The sequence below is a fragment of the Equus caballus genome, chromosome 18, assembly GCF_041296265.1.
Source record: "Equus caballus isolate H_3958 breed thoroughbred chromosome 18, TB-T2T, whole genome shotgun sequence".
Classification (NCBI taxonomy): Eukaryota; Metazoa; Chordata; class Mammalia; order Perissodactyla; family Equidae; genus Equus; species Equus caballus.
In genome coordinates this window covers 31,382,977-31,401,625 of record NC_091701.1, presented here as the reverse complement: position 1 = coordinate 31,401,625, position 18,649 = coordinate 31,382,977, and the positions used below count along the sequence as shown (strand labels likewise).

The 18,649-nt window shown below is 35.0% G+C and overlaps 1 protein-coding gene across 23 annotated transcripts in view; it reads right to left on the bottom strand.

Annotated features, from left to right (window-relative positions):
- The window catches only part of MBD5 (methyl-CpG binding domain protein 5), a 416,685-nt gene that overhangs the window by 352,017 nt on the left and 46,019 nt on the right, over window positions 1-18,649 (bottom strand). For 3 of the 23 annotated variants that reach the window (XM_070240854.1, XM_070240849.1, XM_070240857.1), the window contains exon 2: window positions 276-521. The exons of the other annotated variants lie outside the window; for them this stretch is intronic. The gene's annotated coding sequence lies outside the window, so the exon portion shown is untranslated. The remainder of the gene's footprint in view (window positions 1-275; window positions 522-18,649) is intronic. 23 annotated transcript variants of the gene reach the window in all.

Sequence of the window (18,649 nt, the reverse complement as noted above, 5' to 3'; positions counted from 1 at the left end):
CATTTTTAGCTTAAGGGCAATATAAAAACAGGCTGCAGGCCAGATTTGGCCTGTGGGCAATACTTTGCTGAACCCTAATAGAGAATTACTTGCCTCTTGCCACTCTGAGAACCTAGAGAGGAGGGATGAAATGTTTTATTCTCTTTAATATCACCATTGTCTAGTATAGTGACTTGCACATAGCAGCCATTCAATGAATATTTGATTAACGAACCAAAAAATGAGTGAATGAATGAACAGATCTTTAGCAGTCCAGTAACAGAATTATTACTTACAGTGTTAGCTATCTGTACTGCTCATCAATAGCTGGTTCTTCTCTCTGAGGCACACAGAAGGGTAACTTCCCAGCCTCCTTGTAATTGGATGTGTGGCCTCTGGGTTGGAACGTTTAACTGCAGATATAAAACCTTCCAGGGCTCTTTTTTTTTTCCTTTCTTTCTTTCCATCATGATGATCAGCAATCATTGAAATGGTGGTTGCTCCATAAGGTCCCTAAGCGACTATTATGAGTAGAGGTACCTCTGACCATGATGGACATGCAAGGAGAACAAGAAATAAACCATTGTTGTTTTAAACCACCAAGGTTTTGTGGTTGTTTCTCACTACTTAATAATACAGCCTATCCTGACTGATACACTACCAATCATACTCTCATCTTCAGCCTACATGCAATCTATTTTAAAACTCACATCTGGCTCTAATACAAAGCAGAAAGACAAAAGCATCTTTATCACTATTCTAAAAAATCAAGTGCTCTGAGTTTTCAAACTGGTTTCTAAGGGTGATCTAGGATAAATTACCATCATTTCACTTTTGTGACCTGTTTTCCTAACCAGGATAAGATAATCAGAATAATATTTACTTCCTAAGACCACATTTATAGAGCAAAATTAAGAAAACAGCTATATAGATGTTACTTACAATTGAATAAGTTAGCTAATTACTAGTGGCTCCTGATTTCTTGCAGAACAGTTGTTTTGATCACTAATACATTTATGTGAGAACTGAATAAAAAACTGGGCAAGTACTTTCTCATATAAAAGTAAGTCTAATCAATTATTAATCCTAAGAGAGAAAACCTATAGATTCACAAACACTTAAGAGATATACCAACCAATTCCAATGTGTGGATCTTATTTAGATCCTGATTTAAACAAACAACTGTAGAAAAACAAAAACCAAAAAAAACACAAAAAACCAAAGTTAAATACAGTTGGAAAAATCTGCAAACTGATTGATGTATTATGAGAATTAAGGATTATTTCTAATTTTTAAAAGTGTGATAATGGTATTGTACTTATTTTTAAATTGAGTTCTTGTCTTTTAGATATACATATAGAAATATTCATACATGAAAAAAGTTCTAACAACTGATGTTATAATCCTTTCAAGACAATTATTTCCATTTCTCTTAGTCTAGTCTAGTGCCTTAGGAAAAAATGGCAATGAGATAGAAGTGAGACAAAGAACAAAAGTATAGTGACTTCTATTCTGATTTCAAACAGAGTGAATCAGTTTTTACCTTTGCCTGTGATAACCAAAAATATAAAGCAACAAACCTGACTACATCAGTCAGGGCATCCAGTATGCCCTACAGGCCTGTCATCTTTGGCCACTCTTTGACATGTAAATCCCTCTTTTGGAGTCATCTATAGTCTTCCTTCCTTGCTTCATTCTACTCTGGGCTTCTTCCCTGTGCCATCTTTCCAATAATCCTTTCCCACAACGCTTTTCTACAGCACCTCTATTACTGCTACTATAATTACTAATTAACAAGCGATGATCCCCTATACCTCATTGTCTTCACAAAATGATCCCTCAAGAGACCTATTTGCCTTAATAGAAACCCAGAGGACACCTTTCTTTGGTGGCCCTCTCTAGAGGAGGAAACCGTTATTCTCCCAACACCTTTGTATAAAACTATAATAGAGTCTGAGGGAAATAGGTCAGCATTCCTCTAGCCACTCATGGTCATTTCCAAATCATTACTGTCATGTATAAAATTCTATTCCTTTGAGGTTTATTATTTTCCAGTTACACCCACTACTCTTTTTAAAAGGAAATATCTACAAAATTGTTTAACCAGAAAGCTCACATTAGAGTTTGTTTTTTTCCTCCTCATCAATATTTACTGGAAGTCCAATAAACACAAAGGTAAATACTACAGAGGTTTACAAAGGAAAAAGGAAGCGACCAAAGGGAAAAAAAAAAGAAGATATACACAAACTACAAATATAAAAGGTCCTTCTAACACTGAGAGACCTGATGAAGCTAAGTAGACTAGGCAGTGTTATCGCTGCTTTGTAGAAGTTAAAGAACCAAGATTGATGGGGAGAAGAAACACCAGCTGAGAGAAGTGGAGAATACTTTGGGCAGTGGTTTATTTATTGTTTGCAAAGCATGAAAGCTTTATTTACTTTTTCTGATTAGGTAAATCATAGATACTCACTGTAAAACATCCATAGAAGGAAAAGAAAAATCCTGAAAGGCCAGAATAACCAGGGTCAACCATTTTATGCAAATAGAATCATATTATACACTGTATGCTATTTTATCTGTTGTTTTATAAATAATGCACACTTCTATATCAGCAAGATAGAACTATATGACATAATAGTTAATAGCATTGGCTTTGGAATCAGACTTCCTGGGTCCATAATCCAGCTTTTCTACTTAACAGTTGTGTGACCTTGGGCAAATTATTTTTGTGTAAGGTAAATTTCACCTTTAAAATGGTGATAAAAATAGTATCTATCTCATGAGGATACAATGAGATATATTACACCATATTTCTTAGAATAGCACCTAGAACATTAAGCGTAAGTGCTCAATAACTATTAATAAAATAATTTTTACTTCTAAATCTGTCATTTTTATAATTTTATAATGATTTGATAAATGTATACACTGCAAAATGATCATCACAATAAGTTTAGTTAATATCTATCACCTCACATAGTCATGCATTTTTTTCTTATGAGAACTTTTAAGACCTTCTCTCTTAGCAAGATTCAAATATACAATATAGTATTATTAATTATATATAAATATAATGCTGTACATTATATCCCCAGAACTTATTTATCTTATAACTTACAGTTATACCTTTTGACCACCTTTTACCCATTACCCTTTACCCATTTCACTATCTCCCACTCCCAATCCCCCTGCATCTGGCGACCAGCAATCTCTGTATCTCTGAGTTTGGTCTTTTTATTTACTATTTTTTTTAATTTATTTTTTTAAAGATTGGCACCTGAGCTAACAACTGTTGTCAATCTTCCTTTTTTTTCTTCTGCTTTTTCTCCTCTAATCCCCCCAATGCATAGTTGTATATCTTAGTTGTGGCATGTGGGATGCCACCTCAAGGTGGCCTGATGAGCAGTGCCATGTCTGTGCCCAGGATCCGAACTGGTGAAACCCTGGGCCGCCGAAGCGGAGCGCATGAACTTAACCACTCGGCCACAGGGCTGGCCCCATAGTTTGGTCTTTTTAGACGTCACATGAGATCATACTGGATGTCTTTATCTGTCTGACTCATTTCACTTAGAGTAATGCCCTCAAGGTACACCCACGTTGTCGCAAATGGCAGGATTCCCTTCTTTTTAATGGATGAATAATATTTAATTGTGTGTGTATATGTGTGTGTGTGTATATATATATATACACACACACACATATACACCACATTTTCTTTATCCATTCATCCATCAATGGACACTTACGTTGTTTCCATGTCTTGATCATTGTAATATTGTCTACATCTGTCACTTTTAATGACTATGTCATTATAAGAAGGCACCATATGTATTTAAATTATCCTCTATTAATGGACATTTGTTTCCACTGAGGCAATGTTTTTAAATCTAAGAGCAAGGAAGAAAAAGGGATGAGAAAACCATTTATACAGTTTTAATTTGATCCATGAAAAACAATTATGACACTGAATTTTGACATTAACTTCAAAATCACCAGTTTTAGCAATGTGCCCTCCCATTAACTCTGAGAGTTTTATTTGTAAATCAAGAGAAAAGGAGTCTGACTTACCTATAACCCCTTCCCTCAAAAAAACAAGAAATCTAAAATTAAGAGAATGGTGACCTTTTTCTCTTCCAAACTGACTTTCTCACCAGAAGGGGTCTTGATCTGATCTGTCTTCTTGTCACATAGTAACAAAAAATCATCACAGTAAGAATCTCACACTTCTAAGGAGGGTACACTATTTAGATTACATCAGGTACTAAGAGACTAAAATACTTCTTTGGGAGGATTCTTGGTCAGTTCTATGGGAGGAGTCTAAGGCCTTGGGTATGCAAAGAAACCTAGATGGAGTATTCACTCCATCTGGCTATCATTTCATTTCATCTCCTATGCTATTTCTGTTAAAAGGGTAAACTTTAGAGTTGCATATGTGTACTCCAGAACATTAATAAAATAAAACAAAAATTTGTATTTCTCAAGCAAATCATTCTGGTTGATGAGTTAGAAAGCTTACAAAAAATATACATAAACATTTACCACTGGTGAAAGGAAATACTATCCCCAGTCAGATCCAACTGATCTAGTTTTCATAGCATATGAAAATGTGGAATGATAAAACTTCTGAGCTGGTAAATAAATCTGATACATTCATAATATTAAGAGCCTATCATGGAAAATAATGATCTATTGTCAATGGTAATCAAGTGCCATGTTATTCAGTTTTCAAACAACTACTGATATACATGCCCCCTAAAGAACTAAAATGATATGTTATGTGATATGTTAAATCTAAAAGCATTCAACTTACCACTCAATCAAACCCTTGGTTGGTATATAGGTTATGTTGCCAGGAAAAAAATGCTAAGTCTAAATAAATCACAATAACAGCAGCTTATATTTTTATTTATACTGTATAACATATATACTTTGAGAAGTATTTTTTAGATACAGAGCAAATCATGTTGATAATTTGTAAAACAGAAGTTTTATCTATAAAGACTAAAGTCTGCATTTTGGCCCAGACATTTTTTAAATGTTTGATTCCTGGTAAAACAGGAATCTGTTTTGCATCTAAAAATACATTCTCTTGAGGGATGACATTGTGTGAGATGACATAATCTAGCAAACTTATTTTTAACTAAATGATGACTCATTTTTACTACATAGACTTCAGGTAACTATATACGTTTATGTAGTCCCATTATGTAAAGGTGTTTGTTACTTGAATTTCAGTAGGTCTCAAGATATTATATCTATTACAATAAATGCTATTATCATATTGGATAGCATGAGCAGGGTAGACTTTATCTTTGAATTAGCATACTGAATTCTCTAGGCGAATGAACACTGGTAAACAATGATTAAAACAAGCAGTATAGATATGTACATTTAGGTATGATTTCCTCCAGATGAGAACATCTGATCATGTAAGACATTTTGTAAAAATGTACTGTCCAATGAACTTTTAAAATTGTCTTGGGCTGGCCCAGTGCTGCGGTGGTTAAGTTTGCACATTCCACTTCAGTGGCCCAGGGTTCGCTGGTTCAGATCCTGGGTGTAGACCTACACACTGCTTGTCAATTCCATGCTGTGGCAGGTGTCCCACATATAAAGCAGAGGAAGATGGGCATGGATGTTAGCTCAGGGTCAATCTTCCTCAGCAAAAAAAAAAAAAAGAAAGAAAGAAAGAAAGAAAAAAGAAAAGAAAAAAGAAAAAGAGGAAGATTGGCAGCAAATATTAGCTCAGGGCTAATCTCCCTTAAAAAAAATTTTTTTTTCCCCTCATATAATTTTTCAAATTTAGTATTAGAACTCACCAGAAGCATTATTTAAAAATAAAACTTAATGATTACAAAACTCAGAGTATGTTAGATTTTTATTCCATTTTCAACTAAAAAGTCATCCAACATAACATCTTCTATGAAAAGTTTGTAGGGCAAAAACAATGGGCTTTGTTCTTTAAAAGTATTTAAAACAGAATACATTTTAAAGGCAGAAGGCAGCCTGAGAGAACTCAAGGAGAGAACAGGTAATGTTGAGTTATCAGAGAGAACACTTCCTAGATCATCTTTAATGAACCGATTCTCCAACAGGTGGAAACAAATTGGGCATACATATTAGTTACAACACCATAAAGCACGAGAGATCTCAGTTTAGGTCCCAAAGTCTATTACTTAATGACTGTGTGACCTTGGATAAATTACTTCTCCTCTCTACATGTCAGTTTCCTCATCTTAAAAAAAGGGGATAAGAATAATAACTATTTCATTGGATTATCAGGAGGATTAAGTAAGAATAAAAATCAAAGTGACTTAGTACAATGTCTTTCTCAATAATTGTGGCCCTCTGCTAACTAATCACATATTTACATGCACATATACATAAACCCACATCTATATATATACACACACAGAGAGAAAAATACATTATATATAAATATCTCTATATATTTACATATGTAAAACAGTTGGAGTTTGTCAGAAAGAGGGAGAGAATATTACAATCTATTAGACTAATATTAGCGATTTTAACTTTAAATGGAAATGGTTCTCAATATTTTAACATATGTCTGTTATTTTGTTAAACTATTACTTTACTTGGAATTATTATCATTTTATGGTAATATTAGAGGTGTTTTACACTTAATTTTAAAAGACTTCTCAATAAACAAAATAGTACTAAGATCTTGTTTGACGTTACTTCAGTATTTTGAATTTTCACACTAGTGAAGTTACCAGACTTTTCCATAATTCTAACAATCTAGAACATGCTGGGTAGTATGAGACGAATGGCATGAAGCTTAACAATGTGATGAACAAAAAATTTCCAAAATATACTTGTGGACAAAATTTTGAAATGTGAGTGGGAGATATGGCCCTCAAACTTACATATCTTGTATCCTACCAATTGCTACATCAGAGAACCTTGGTCTCAACATGATAAAAATAGAATGGTCATTTTGCTTGAGGATTTTTTTGTTGGTTTTCTTTTCCAGGGGCTCTTTTAATGGTTTAAGTTTTGAAAATCGTGGTGGTAGTTTTGGATAAAACAGTTGGGATGACTTCTCTGTCCTACTTGTAGCAAACATACGACCAATATCAAATTACTGAAATGGCTATCGCATATATCATCGCACAGAAGCACCACTGGTTTAACAATCTTACCCCTAAAGTAGAGTGCTATGTTAATGCAGAGAGAGGTCTTCAGGGAAGTGTCACATGCTTTTGTCCTTTGATCTTATTCAGTTTTTAAAAATTATTTAATTAATGAAGACATTGAAAAGATAAGGAAAAATTGATTTAGCAACACTTTGTACAAATAGGAGCTGCCTGTAGTTCCCCACAAGCTCTTTATTATCCAGCATTGTGACATAGCTGCTAAACACAGTAACATACTATAAGGTGACATTTATATAAATGTTAAATCCAGAAAAAAGCACTAGAGCTGGCTGATTATTTACTGTGAGCTATTAAGAGAGATTCCTGTCACTAAGGAAAAAACATAAATGCCAACAATAGTGGATTGGTCAAATAAATTATGGTTCTCCCATTTAGTGGAACTCTATTCTGTACTTTAAAATTATGTTGATTATGTATTGACATGGAAATATATTCATGACGTATCAAATGAAAAAAGGTTGTATAACAGTATGCATATTTTTATCCCATTTAAAAAATTAAAATAGAAATAGATACATCTTTCTCTGTCTCTCACTTCCTCCCTCCCTCTGCCTTCTATATTTATATGCACACACAGTAACAAAAGGTAGGGAATGAAAAACATGTATGCTAAGAGTGGGTATCTCTGAACAATGTAATTAGACATTTTGAAACTTTTCTCTCATTTATCCATACATTACAATTTTTCAAAAAAGAACATACATTGTTTCTGTAACCTTAAAAAAATTAAATAATCGAATCCTGCATTAGCTGAAAAAATTGGGTTTTAGTCTAAAATGTTTTTCAATTCTTAAGAATCTCTGCGGTATTTTCTCCTGCCTACTGGTAACAACACATCACTTAACATTATAACCAGGGACTGAAAAGCTTCCTTATAAATAATCTCAAAGGTCAAATTTTAAATAAAAGAATTAAACAACTTTATTAGTAAAATTAGATGAAGAATTAGATGAAGAACCTATCAATGTGGTACAGAGAGCAATGATATAGTGAAAAGTCAAAGATACCCACAAAGTGCTAATTAGTTACAACTATCACCTATCATCTCTTCACTTCTTAAGATGGTCCCTAAAGCATAAAAACAAGAAAAGGAACCTATCAATGCACTATCAGTATGAATACTTGATGAATGAACAAATATTGCAATGTACAACCACATCACTTTTTCCAGTAGAAGTTACTTGTTGGAAATATTCTACAACCGAGTGTGGAAAGAACTCTTGAACTCAGATGTGGGTACTATGATCACAATGTGATAGCATCACTGTGCAATAACTAATCCAAGATCTTTGCTTCTGTTCTTTCAACTCATTCTCTCCTAAGTACAGTTTTCTCCAGAAACAAAGTATAGCCAGATCCTCAAGAGCCACCAAGGAATCTTCTTAGGTTCAACTGAATATGCAGATTCACAGGACAACCATAGGCTATCCTGGGCACCAGTCTACCCGGAATGTTACAGGACAAGTACCAACACTTGCCAGCAAGGCAGTGTCAACTGTTCCTCTTCTGCAGAAGTCCTTGCAGCAAGCAGTCCACAGTGGTTCATACAGCCATCTGGTAGCTTTCTTTTCTAGCCTCCTAGATCATGGCTTCAGAACAAGATGAGACCCACATCAAGCAAATGAGGGAGTTGCACTGACTTAGAGGCCTCATGCCCCATCTGGAGTCAACGTCTCTTGTAACAATTCCATAGGCATGGCTTCCAGGACCTCTTCAAAGGACAAGTCCATTTATAGAAGTCACCACATCCAGGGAAACTCAAAGATATGGCTTCCTGCCAGGTATTTATAGTGCTATCAGTACAGATGAATTTTATCAATTAGGGGTCATTTTTACCATAAGCAATGTTGCCTAGTGACACAGCTGATACACTACCCTTATCAGTTACCAAGGAAACAGAGCTAGAGAGTTAACAGAAGGTCAAACTCTCATGCTGAAGGGGAAAAGGTTTTGTTAAACTTTTTCCCATACAGGGCAAGATGCTTTCTTGTAGCACTGGTGAGAGATGAGAGTAAGAATGACCATTCAGCTGCCATGAGATTTTGAAAGTTAGCTTTGGAGTATAGTGGGGAGTTAGAAATAGGGGTAGTAAAAGATAAGGGAAAGGAATTGAATGAAATTATTTTTTGACTCTGAACAGCATACTATTTTTATTTGCTTTAATTCCAGTTAACAGTTGAATAAAAATAGAATCTAAATTGAATGTTTTTATTTTGTAGGCAAGTAGATAGAGTGAGATCCTAAACCATATTTAATTAAGTAACAAGTCATCTGGAATGAATCCCTTGCGTCTTGGAGGCAACAGAATTTAAGAAAAATTTATTTATATCTTGCCAATGAAATGAGGTGTTTACTGAATTCTTGAAGATTCTATCTTCTCTATATCTAATGATAATCAAATATAACAAAAATGTCTAACAATTACTGAGTGGCTCTTAATTGGATTTTAAAATACTTCTTTGATGTAGATACATTTAAGCTCATATACCTTCCAACGCCTAGCATAGTATCTGCTTCAGAGTGAGTGCTCAATAAATGTACTGAATTAATGGATATTCAGATAGTGTGCCTTTTGCATTCTATTTTGCACAGTTATTGTGAATAGTGAATTATGTGAAAACTTCTATCAACATTAACATTAACTAGTGTTTCTTAGCATTAACCAGAATAGGTACAGCTATTCTTAAATCTACATCAGTTTCACAAATACTTATTGAGCACTCCTATGTGCCACGATCTGTGTTAGGTGCTGGGAACACAATCTTCGCTCTCTATGTGTTCTCAGAAAATTCTAGTATGACAAGGAGTACAAAACTGGATGGTGCCATAAGTGCAATAAAGAGGAACAAAAGAAGTCTGACAGGATGTCTAAGCCAAATCTTAAATGATAAGTAAGAATGAAACAAGCACAGATAAGTGAAGTGCATTCTTCATGGAAGGAATAGCTCGAGGAGGAGAGAAAAAACAGGATATGTGGTAGAGCTAAAAACAGTTTAGTATTGCTAAAGGAAATACTAAAGTGAGGAGGTAGTGAGAGATGAAGCATCATCATGGGATGAACGTAAAATACTTACCTATTAACACCTGGCATTTAAAATTAATCAGTCTATAAATCTACTCAGTGAAAATAATACTATAAATGTCTCTTGGCCCCTCCCTACCCCCAAAGCTTTAACAACAGCATCTGCTTAATTTTTGAACATAGGAATGACAGATATGTTCTTATTAATCACACATCAATTAAATGTTAAGTTCATCTTTCTAGCTTTGCTTTGTATATATTCCAGGCAATGAGCAGAAATAGACAATCCTCCTATCTTTAAGAAAACTCACACGAGGCTCAGAGTTTACAGTGTTTTCTACTGAAAAGTCTATAGTCCACAGAAAATTCAACTTTAGCATTTTATTTTGTGACATTCCTATTCCCCACTTTCCATGTCATCTCTGGTTTACCTAACAGGCAGTCATTAACTTTAACACATTAAAATTTGAAAAACTTCATATTTTCTTACATTATACTGGGATAGCCCTATATTAATTTCCTTTCCTGAGATTGATTTTTCCTACATCTTTTGTTGAATGATGATTTCCAATGCCCAGGACACTGCTTGTTAAGTAGTTCCTGTTAAAGGAAATAGTCTGGTTTCAACACGGGTCTGAGATTGCTCACAGTCTAGGAAAACACAGAAGCACCTCACAAACTCATAGGTTTGCTCTTCTCCACTGATAGCCAGAACCTCTGGTTCACAGAGCCTAGTGGTCCAGCCTCCTCCCATCTTAAAGCTATTCTCAGTTTACCTTCCTCCACCTCCTGCCTGAACAATGCTGGGAAATACTAGGCTATCTTCAGATAGGAAAACTTCACCATGGGGCCTAGGTGGCTGGAAAGAGGCCTGCTGGTCCTTCTTGGTGCATGCTTTAGAAAAAAGCAAAGATATTTTACCTTCCCCTGTTCCTGCTCCAAGCAGGGGGAGCTTTACATGTCAAAACCGGGGATGAAGTTGGGAGCTATCTAACCCCAAATCTTCCTTTTGGAAAGCGGTGATACCTAAATTTATTTTCTCAGATGCTGGCTGTGCAACTCCATCTCTGTCAGACTTCAAAGCAGAGAAGAATCTCACCTGCCTACTGGGTTGTGGGGCCTGAAGGAGGTAAGACAAGCAGGAACCATAATTTTAGGTATGAGGAAGTGACCATAATATGTAATTTCAGCTCTCAAGTATGTTATCAGAAATATATTAATATAAAAGTAGAGGGCTACGTATAAGAATGAATTGCTGTCAATATTCTAAGTATTCTGTTTTTCATACATCAATTACTAAAGAAACAAATGAAGGAAAGAAGGAAGGGAAGAAAGGAAGGAAGAAGCAAGGAAAAGAGGGAAAATTGGCCAATACAAAGCCTTCAATTATTTGTCAGTTATCCCAAAGTTACTGCTGCTTTAATTTGTTTGCCACTATGTAAGAGAAGGAAGGTGAGTTCAGCTGTGAGACTTGACGGGTCCTTTGCAAAATGCCTGGGAATGGACAGATTGGAGCTGGGGGCATTAGCTAGCCTCAGAGAAATGTGAGCAGCAGCCAAATTAGAGTGTTCAAGGGGTTATAAAGAATGCAGATTTGTTCCAGGGTAGCATCAACTTCTAAATGACCATATCTGGCAGGAGGAGCAATGTGGAAGGAATCTTTGTGTAGTGGTGACATTTGAAGATAAGTAGTAGGAGCAGGAGGTTTCCTGGAGATCTACCCTATATAACGTAGAGCCAGATGGATGAGGATTCTCTGCCTGGGCAAGGGGACTGCAGTCCCATCTCCTCCCAGGAAAGGAAGTTTACTAGTACTAGACAAGTTATCAAGTCTTCAGTCTGTACCCATTACAGGGTAGTAATGGCGGGAGAAGGCTATACGTTGACGGCATTAGAGTACTCAGGGACTCAATGTAGGCATCTGGATACTGGACTAAAACCAGAAAGATTAATGCCCATGCAAGAATGAGATCACTAATACCTGGATCAGGGACTGGGTTGGGTAAGGCCTGCAGGTCAAAGGTCTTAGATACTGGCAAATAAGAAAGTAGCAATATTATAATTGGTATACTCATAGGTTTTTCAGGATGTGTAAATTGTATGGTGGTAGCAAAAACTGCTGTTAGAGATGCCTCTATCAAGATCAACAACTTTTTCTTTTTAATAAGTGAGCCCTTGTTCACACACAGGCAGGGTCATCCAAACTATGCATTAGAACAGGAGTCATCAAACTAAGCCCATTGTCTGTTTTTTGTTAAAAAAAAAAGTTGTATTGGAACACAGGCATGACCATTCATTTATGTATTGTCAATGGCTGATTTCGGCTACAAAAGCAAAGCTGAGTCTGGCTCATAGAGCATAAAGGGCCTAACTATTTGGTCCTTTATGGAGAAAGTGCATTGACCCCTGCATGAACGTAATACAATCTAGAAAGAATCCTAAGGATCCCCAACTTCCATCCCTGCCATTTATTTTACTTGTATTTCTCAGATAAATTAAAGTCTGGATGTTTTTCAAAGGCAAGATTTATACTAAAACAGAGACAAGAAATGTATAAAGGTCCGAAAATTTCAGGAAAAACACAAATTTAAAACACTTGAAGAGTAATTTAAATTCTGAAGAAATGAAAGCAACACTGGTACTCGATCCATCCACAATCCCTAAAACAAATTCTAAAAGTAATGTGTACCTCAAAACTTTTTTACAAATATTTGTGGTTTTTCTCCCTATTAGTGATCAAGATGACTATTCTCAAAACTTTTATTAGAATATGGAAACATAGCAAGGCTAAGTGCACTGCTTCTCAAACTGGGTCCCAGATGGCAAGGAATCTGCAACTATGTTCTCAGAAATCTTGTGTTCTCAAAGATAATTTGTAAATTTTTTTACTTGCACTTTATTTTGTTAATGTGAGGTGGCAGTTATATCTATGTAAAATATATAAGAAACTGAGTTCATACCTGGTTTATATTGATATAAATACTTAACAAATTTTACAGAAAACAGTCTGCAATATTTTTTTCCTCTTACAGTTGTATACACAATTGTAAAATTTAAGAAACCCTTATCAGAGTATGTCAGTGGAGGAAAGCAAATGATGTCCAAAAACTCATGACAACATAGTTAAAACTCAGGAGTGATTTTATGATTTAAATGCCATTAATTATTAAAAACTCTTAAACCAAAGTTCAAACTAGATATTTGTTTGCCTGTAACAGTAATCACACATCTGCAAAACACAATACTGTTTACATGAATTTAAAATAAAAAGACTTCAGCAAAAGTTTATATATTACTCTGAGCTTAGAGGATACGGACACTAAGTGTTAATCGTTTAAATTACTAAATACAACATATAAAATTATACACAATTTGAAAGAATGTTAAGCACACTTTCTATGATTAGTGTAAGCTCTAAAGAGTGTAGTTTAGAAAGTATGCAAATTTTGAATAAAGACTATAAATGTTTTAATAGCAGAAACTATGTAGTTTTTTACTTTTTACAAATTACGATTCTAGGAAATAATGTCAAATTTTAACATCTTGCAAATTTCCTCTCACCAAAAAAACCCCCCTAAAATGATAACTATCTCTGTGTGTATATACATATTATTACATCTGTTCATCTCAAGGATAAGACCACCAAGAGAAAGAGAATTGTAGAACAATTTTATGATAATTCTGATTTCAATCTAATACACAAACTGGGAAAATATTTTCAGCCAACATGACAAATGTTAATATGTATCCTATATAATATACTCTTACATGTTTATAAATTAAAAAATTAAGCACTCAATGGATGAAAAGAACAAAGTACATGAAAGGATATCTTATTAAAACAAAAGGAAGTACTAATGATAAAAAATACATGGGAAACATTTAATATCCCGAGGACACAAAGAAATAAAAATTAAAGACTTTAAAGAGTAGAGAATCCAAAGCTGTCAATGGTACAGTAAGACATTCTGATATACTGCCAGATGGGATGTGTATATCAATTTCATCTTTCTTAAAAAGTAAATTGACAATATGAAGCAATAGCTTTAGGGGTTGGCCCTGTGGCTGGGTGGTTAGGTTCACGCACTCCACTTCAACAGCCCGGGGTTCGCAGGTTCAGATCCTGGGCCTGGACCTACACACAGCTCGTCAAGCCATACTGTGGCAGCATACCACATGGAAGAATTAGAATGACTTACAACTAGGATATACAACTAGGTAGTGGGGCTTTGGGAAGGAAAAAAAAAAGAGGAAGATGGGCAACAGATGTTAGTTTGAGGCCAATCTCCCTCACCAAAAAAGCATTAAAAAAAAAAAGCTTTAAAAATCTTCATAGACTTTGAAAATCTTCATAGACTTTGATTCAGGAATTTCATTTTCAAGAATTCTAGTCTTTGGAAATTGAGATGTTGACAAAGTCTCACGCAAAATAATATTCACTGCTGTGGAATAATAAAATACTAGAAACAATCTAAGGTCTAAAATTAAGCAAATGGCTAAGTAAATAAGAGTGAATACAAACAAATAAATATTACATTTAAAGGTTTTGAAAAACATGGAAAAATATTTATATTTGGGTAGATTTCCCCTTTTCTTTGAGTAAGAAAAACTAGATGCACAATATGATCTCAATTATGAAGAGGGGAAAGGATAGAGAAAAGACAAAGAAATATGCCAAGTCTTAACAGTGGGCCTTTCTAATTTTATGTACTTCCTAGATTTACCAGAGTAAGCATGGAGTAGAGTTAAAAACAGAAAAGAGAAACATAAAAAGAAAAAAAAATTGCAACAGATCCATTGATCATTTAAATACTATTACCAGCTACTAATAATTACAATAATCATATAATTACAGATTGGTCAGACTTAGATTTCTAATAGGCATGCAGAGTTATTTATGACAAAGGGAAGAGCATTTTGTAAAGGAGTAACATTCCAAATAAAAATTCTAAGGCATTGTAAACATGTTTAAAAAATGAAAAATTAGTAGAAATTATTTATATTTGATTTTTAAACACCTTGACAAACTAACCCTCAAAAACTATTTCAAAAATTGAAAGGCTGGCCCCATAGCATAGTGGTTAAGTTCAGAGCGCTCCGCTTCAGCAGTCTGCATTTGCAGGTTTGGGACCTGGGTTTGCAGGTTCGGCTCCTGGGTGTGGACATACACCACTTGTCAAGCCATGCTGTTTTGGCAACCCATGTACAAAATGGAGGAGGACTGGCACAGACGTTAGCTCAGGGCTAATTTTCCTCACGCAAAAAAAGGACAAGGATTAGCAACGGATGTTAGCTCAGGATGAATCTTCCTCAGCAAAAATAAATGAATAAATAAATAATTGAGTCACCCAGAGATTGGGAAACGTTTTTGCAATGGTGAAGAAACATAAAGAACAAAAGGAGGGATAAAGAGTATTAGCATTAGAAATTAGTCCTATCTAACCTTTTTATAATCTTCGTGGATAAATGTATAAAACCTCTTTGGTTAGGTAATGAAAAGATAGTAAAATAGCCAGGTGACAGTTTAAACAGCAGAACCATATGTAAGTCTATGATGAGTAGGCAAAAATGGTACATATGATTTGACTGAGATAAGGTCATTTAGGGAAAAATGACAAACGTATTTATAGAAAAAATAATCATGCACTATTAGTCATTATAAGAAAAATAAACTTGGAAGTAATTTTTTTTCTATTTCCTCTGTGAAGTCTTTTGTTTGACACTCTTTATAAAATTCTGGGTATTATTAAGAAGGACATTAACAACAAAATATCTTTTACCTTGAACAATTTCACTGAGTTTTGGAGTACTTGAAAGCAGTCCACACCTCACTTAGGCTCTAAAATAATTAGTTTACAAGTGTATGCAACGTACAAGCAGACTAACGCAATTAATCCTCACTACTGTGGAACGAAAACATAGGTGGAAATTTATCAAGTACCACAAGGATGAATGACAAAAATTGGTTTTGTACAAATCATATAATTAAAAGATTTATAAAGTGTGCCTCTCAGTGGAACATTTTTAGGGCATGGCTCCAGGTGTTTGTGGCCTCCAAATACAGGAAAGCATCTTACCAATCAGCAAGAACCAAGATTCCTCCTGGTCCCGTGCTAGAGAAATCCTTTAAAGAACTGGAAGAATTTCCTTTGATTATTTCTTAATTGAAAACTAATTTTAAGGGTATGTAAATTCAGCCTATTAAACACTTTAATTATACTAGCATATTTGCATAGGTCACTTCATATTAAATGTCTATTAACCTAATGTATTAAGGTAAAACTGCTTTACTGCATCTAAACTTCAGAGTATGGTGATGGCTCTAATATAGAACATGGTGACTACAGTTGATAAACACTGCACTGTATAACAGAAATTTGCTAGGAGGGCAGACCTCAAATGTTCTCGCCAGAGGAAAAAAAAAGAAAAAAAGAAAAGGTAAATATGTGAGGTGATGGATATGTTAACTAACTCAATGGAGGGAATCCTTTCACACTGTATGTGTATACCAAATCATCGCATTGTACACTTCAAATATCTTACAATTTTGTCAGTAGTATCTTAATAAAGCTGAAAAAAGAAAGTACAGTGATGCCAATAGGGCAGAAAAGTTGTTTATTGGGCACTTCATTGCTGCAGCTTATAATAAACTATACTTTTCTTCAATGATCAGAACCTGTGTCCAAGCATGTCCAAATATTTTCATATTAAAAAAGCCACTGACAACACTTCAGTTCAGTATGTATTTATGTTATGCTACAATGAACATATGCAAACTACAGAAACAGACACATACTTTTTAAACAAGCAAATAATACCACAATGAAGGATTTCTAAGAAGTTTTTGCCAGGGTTCTTCATCCAGAAATCTTCCTTCTGCTGTGTCTATAATATGAGCAACGTCACAAAGGTACACATACAGGAGACTACATACTGTAAAAACTCATATGTGAAGTTTTCATTTATTTACTCGCTCATTCAGTCATCCATCCATCAACCCAATACACTTCATGAAATGCTTTCATCGTGTTCCAACGACTTAATTTACAGATTTAAATAGCCAAGAGAAGTTCTAACCAAGCTCACATAAGGCCACTATGTTCTTCTGTAATGCCATGCTTAATATACAAAAAAATGCATTCTGGTGGGAAGTTTTTAAACCAATAACTCAAGCATACTTTTTGCCTAATAGACATTCTCTGAGAAAATCTTTTAAAGTCAGACAGAAATACAGGCATAAGTCATTTTGTTGCACCTAGCTTTATTGTATTTCACAGATAATGTTTTTTTTACAAATTGAAGGTTTATGGCAAAACTTTCGTTGTCTAGCAAAGCCAGCGGCACCATTTTTCCAATAGCATTTGCTCTCTTCATGTCTTGGTGTCATATTTTGATAATTCTTGTGATATTTCAAACTTTTTCATTATTATATTTGTTATGGTGACCTGTGATCAATGATCTTTGATGTTACTATTGTAATTGTTTTGGGGCACCACAAACCACATCCATATGAGATGGTGAACTTTATCAATAAATGTATGTGTTCTAACTGCTCCAGTAACTGGCCATTCCCCTGTCTCTCTCCCTTTCCTTGGGCCTCCTTATTCCTCAAGACACGACAATACTGAAATTAGGCCAATTAATAACCTTATGATGGCCTGTAAGTGTTAAGTGAAAGGAACAGTTGCATGTTTCTCACTTAAATCAAAAGCTAAAAATGATTAAGCTTAGTGAGGAAGGCATATCAAAAGTCAAGACAGGCCAAAAGCCAAGCCTCTTGTGCCAAACACTTAGCCAAGTTGTGAATGCAAAGGAAAGTTCGTGAAGAAATTAAAAGTGCTACTCCAGTGAACACATGAATCATAAGTAAGCCAAACAGCCTTAACACTGACATGGACAAAGTTTTAGTGGTCTGGATAGAAGATCAAACCAGCCACAATATTCCCTTATGGCAAAGCCTAATCCAGAGCAAGGCCCTAACTCTCTTCAATTCTGTAAAGGCTGAGAGAGATGAGGAAGCTGCAGAAGAAAAGTTGGAAGCTAGCAGAGGCTGGTTCGTGAGGTTTGAGGGAAAAAACCGTCTCCATAAAATAAAAATGCAAGGTGAAGAGGCAGTGCTGCAGCAGTGTAGAAGCTGCAGCAAGTTATCCAGAAGATCTAGCTAAGACAATTAATGAAGGTGGCCAAACAACAGATTTTTAATGTAGACAAAATAGCATTATATAGGAAGAAGATGCCATCTAGGACTTTCATAGCTAGAGAAGAGAAGTCAATGCCTTGCTTCAAAGCTTCAAAGGACAGGCTCTTGTTAGGAGCTGACGCAACTGGCCACTTTAAGTTGACACAAACTCTCATTTACCATTCCAAAAATCCTGGGGTCCTTAAGAATTATGCTAAATTTACTCTGCCTGTGCTCTACAAATGGATCAACAAAGCCTGGATGATAGGACATCTGTTTACAACATGG